Consider the following 4,826-nt stretch of genomic DNA (forward strand, 5'->3'; position numbering starts at 1 on the left):
TTAAGTGCCGTCGAGTCGGTTCCGACCCATAGCGACCCTGTACAGGGTTTCCGAGGGTGTAAATCTTTACAGGAGTAGAAAGCCTCATCTTTCTCCCATGGAGCGGCTGGTAGTTTCGAACCGCTGACCTTAAGGTTCGCAGCCCGATTCGTAACCACAACGCTACCAGAGCTCCTTTGCAGAGTGACTAGTGGGGTCAAATTACCAGTCTTTCAGTTAGCAGCCCAATGCTTAACTCACTGCATCACTGGGCCCCTACGGTCATTCTGAGGATTAAATAAGATGCTACATTTAAGGTACTTGGTACAATGATTAATAATATTTAACTACTAATATCATCATCACCATCATTTCTGAGGTAGAGGTGAAATTAACCTACTCATAACTTCCAAACTTTGAGTGTAGTTTTTTCCTTCAGAACTTAGATTATTTATTACTGGTCTTGAATTCCTCAATTTTACTTTTCTCTTGATACCAGAGTTTCTTTCTTTTTTTATTCAACACTTACTCATCATATACACATGACCTCCCTAAGATCATGGTTTCAACAGAGTCACTAGTTGTTTGCCAGGCAAGCATGGCTTTGCCAAACACACAGCAGGGGTGGAGAAATGATAGCCTTTAGACTTCTTATCTCCCATCTTCACAGGTCGGCTGTGATCTGCCAGGCTTTCCCACTCACCGGATTTGGAGAGAGCACCTCTAACGGCAAACGCTAGGTATTGATCATCAGGGAGGGTGTGTGGTGATGAAGAACCAACACGGACAGAGCCAAGTTCAAATCCAGACTCTTCCACTTACTTGCTGTGTGATCTTGGCTAATGCATTTAGTCTTTCTGAGTCTATTTCCTCATCTGCAAAAGACGACAAATCGTAATCTTGCCTACTTCATAGGGAGAAGCGCTGGTGGCACAGTGAGTTAAGTGTTGACCTGCTAACTGTGAAAGTGAGTGATTCAAACTCACCAGCTACTCCACAAGAGAAAGATGAGGTAATGTGGTTCACTTACAGCCTCGGGAACTCTAAAGAGCAGTTCTGCTCTATCCTATAGGGTCACTATGAGTCAGAATTAGGCTTGGTTTGTGGTTTGAACTTTATAGGGCATTGTTAAACGTCATAAAGTCAGTTGTGACTTATAGCAACCTTTCTAAGGAAGTCAAGTGGGTTAGAAGCACTAACCTGTGGCTAGCAGTTCAGTGCTTATCCTACAGTGCCACATCATAGGGTGTTAGAATGACTGCATAAGGTAATGCAGGTTAAACATTCGCATAGTGTCCACCTCAGTAAATATTTTCTATTAATATTCTAGGGTTCTGCTGTCTAACATAACTGTCAATGTTAGACAGTCCTTGACATGTGGCTAGTCCAAATATGCTAGTCCACTCTAGCACACACACACAAACAATAGATCTCAGTACTGGACTTTTATATTGATTATACGTTCACATGAAACTATTTTAGGTGGTTGTTGTTGCTAAGTGCCATTAAGTCCATTCTGACTCATAGAGACCCTTTGCACAACAGAATGAAACACTATCCAGTTCTGCACCATCTTCACAATTGTTGTTACACTGGAGTGTATTGCTGCTGCCACCATGCCAATCCATCTCAGTGGGGGGAGGGGAAGGCTTCTTTTTTCACTGACCTTCCACTTTACCAAGCATGATGTTCTTCTCCAGGGACTAGTCCCTTCTGATAATATGTCTGAACTGTGAGAGACAAAATCTTGCCATTCTTGCTTCTAAGGAGCACTCTGGCTGTACTTTTTCCAACACAAATTTATTTATTCTTATGTCAGTCCATGGTACTTTCAATATTCTTCGCCAACACCATAACTCAAATGCATCAATTCTTCTATGGTCTTCCTTATTCATTGTCCAATTTTCACATGCATATGAAGCAATTGAAAATACCTTGGCTTGGGTCAGGCGTACCTTAGTCCTCAAACTTTTCTTTGCTCTTGAACAGCAAATGAGATTTACCTAACACAGTACTTTGTTTGATTTCTTGACTGCCACTTCCTTGGGTGTTGATTGTGAATCCAAGCAAAATGAAGTCTTTGACAACTTCAATATTTTCTCCATTTATCATGATGTTATTTATTTGTCCAGTAGTGAGGATTTTTGTTGTCTTTACATTGAGGTACATTGTAGTCTGTCTTTGATCTTCATCAGTAATTATTCTAACAAGCATCAAGGGGGTTTGAACTGCCATCTTTGTGGTTAGCAGTTCAGTGCTTATCCTACAGCACCACATCTAGCACTACAGGGTGGGGTGCTAGAAGGATTGCATAAGATAATGTATGTGAAACACTTGCACAGTGTCTACTTCAATAAATATTTTGCTTCCAGCAAGCAAGGTTGTATCATCTGCATATCACAGGTTGTTAATGTGTCTTCCTCCAATCCTGAAACCATAGTCTTCTTCATATAACAATCCGGCTCCTCAGCATACAGATTGAATACGTACTATGAAAAAATACAACCCTGGCGCACACCTTTCCTAATTTTAAACCATTCAATGCTTCCTTGTTCTGTTCTAACAACTGCCTCTTGCTCTGTGTACAGGTTCCTCATGAGCACAATTAAGTGTCCTGGAATACTCATACTTTGCAATGTTGTCCATAGCGTGTCATAATCCACACAATCGAAAGCCTTTGTATAGTCAATAAAGCACAGGCAAACATCTTTCTGATATTCTCTGTTTTCAGCCAAGATCCATCGGACATCAGCAATGATATCCCTCGTTCCACAGCCTCTTCTGAATCCAGCTTGTATTTCTGGCAGTTCTCTGTCGCTATATTGTTACTGTTGTTTTTAATTATCACAAACAAAATTTTACTTGCATATGATGTTATTTGATGGTGTCCTCATTCTGTTGGGTCACCTCTCTTTGGAATAGGCACAAATATGGATCTCTACCAATAAGGTGGCCAGGTAGTTATCTTCCAAATTTCTTGGCATAGTTGAGTGAACACTTCCAGTGCTGTGTTTATATTACTTTTTAAGGTACTTAGTTAATATGCTGTTGTAGTTAAGGGCTGTAGAGCTAGTTCTGACGCGCATTAACCCAGTATAAGCTTTCTGAGGCGCTGCTGGTAAGTTTGAACCACTAACCTTGTGGCTAGCAATCCAGTGCTTATCCTACAGAGTCACACTAGAAAATTTGAAATTACATTTGTGACTTGATCTTGTGGCTTGCGTTGTATTTCTTTTGAACAGTGGAGCTGTAAGATAAGTATGGTTGGCAGTTCAAGCCCACCAAAAAGATGAGACTTTCTGCTGCCGTAAAGATCGAAGCCTCAGAAACCCTATACAGGGTCACTATGAATTACAATTGGCACAATGGCGGTGAGTTTTGTTATTTTTTTAATTCGAGCGTGTGGGTGTTTGTTGTTGTTGTTATTTTGCTTTTTTCCAGTGGGGGAGAAGAGAGATGATGCTCTTAGCTTGGGTCATTTAAATTTCGGAGTGGTTAGACTTTGTCTCTTGGATTCCTGGTGTGGCGCTATGGGTTAATGCGCCAGACTGAAAAACCATTTGAACTGCAAGGTCGGCGGTTGAAGCTCATCAGCTGCTCCTCGGAAACCCTATACAGGGTCGCTATGGGTCGGAACCGACTCGATGGCACTTAACAACAGACTTGTCTCTTACAGTGTCTGAGCTTCAGGGGCCATAGAACTAAGGATTTGTTGTGTTGTTAAGTACCGTGGAGTCAATTCTAACTCTCAGAGACCCTGTCTAGGGTTTCCGAGGAGCGGCTGGTGGGTTTGAACTGCAGACCTTGTGGTTCAAACTGACCTTGCGGTCCAGTGCATTATGATAACAGAGTTCAGATCAAAATCCAAGCACTTCCCCCACGGCTGCAGCCAGCTTCCTGTCAGAACGATGCTGCCACCTGGTGGTCAGTAACATCACTGATGCAAGCTCCCACAATAGCTGGGTTCAGAAACAGTCATCAACTTCTCAACCCTCTGCATAGAGTCTAGGAGGAGCGACTCCTTTTCCTCTTCCTTCTCCTAATGCTGCCCTGGGCCTTCGTTCAAAAGACTGAGCCCTGAACAAGGTTGAGGACAGGACCACCTAGAGATGTCCAAGATCAAATGAGCTCCAAACCCCTGCCTGCCAGGAGTAGGAAGATACAGTCATTGAAAGCACCGTTTGTGGCCAAAGGAGTAAGTTTGATCTATGCTCTACTCTGTTCTGTGTGTTGCTAGATAAATCACTTAACCTCTCTGACCCTATTTCTCCATGTATAAAATGTGGATAATAATAGTACTTACCTCAGAGGATTAAGATAATCCTTTTTGAGTCAACAAATATTTAGAGCACCAGATATGCTCTGTTCCAGTATTGCAATAGTGGTGACCTAAACGGGCACATGCAGCAATCACAAAGTCTAGTGGTTCTCAAAGTGTGTTTTCCAGACCATCAACATCTGCTTACATCTCATGGACCACATGTAGCTGCCCAGAAGGCTGGGAAATGTAGTTGTTATTCTGGGTAACCATATGTCCAACTGAGTCTGATTTATAATACAAAATGGACAAAAAGCATATTGGGGAACCATTGTCTCTACCCCACAAAAATTGATTCTAATGTAACGTACCTTGGGGGGTCTGATTGGCATTTGTATGGTGGAAACCCTATATAGGGTCACTATGAGTCAGAACCAACTCTACAGCATTAAATAACAACAAATGTTTCAGAGCTTGCTATCTAAAGAAGTATGGAGTCCTAGTGTGGTTAATGTGCTGGACTGCAAAGTCGGTTTTAACCTCCAGGTGGGCAGTTCAAACTCACCAGCCGCAACTCAGAAACCCTATA

Source organism: Chrysochloris asiatica, unplaced genomic scaffold, assembly GCF_000296735.1.
Source record: "Chrysochloris asiatica unplaced genomic scaffold, ChrAsi1.0 scaffold00057, whole genome shotgun sequence".
In the NCBI taxonomy this organism is placed as follows: Eukaryota; Metazoa; Chordata; class Mammalia; order Afrosoricida; family Chrysochloridae; genus Chrysochloris; species Chrysochloris asiatica.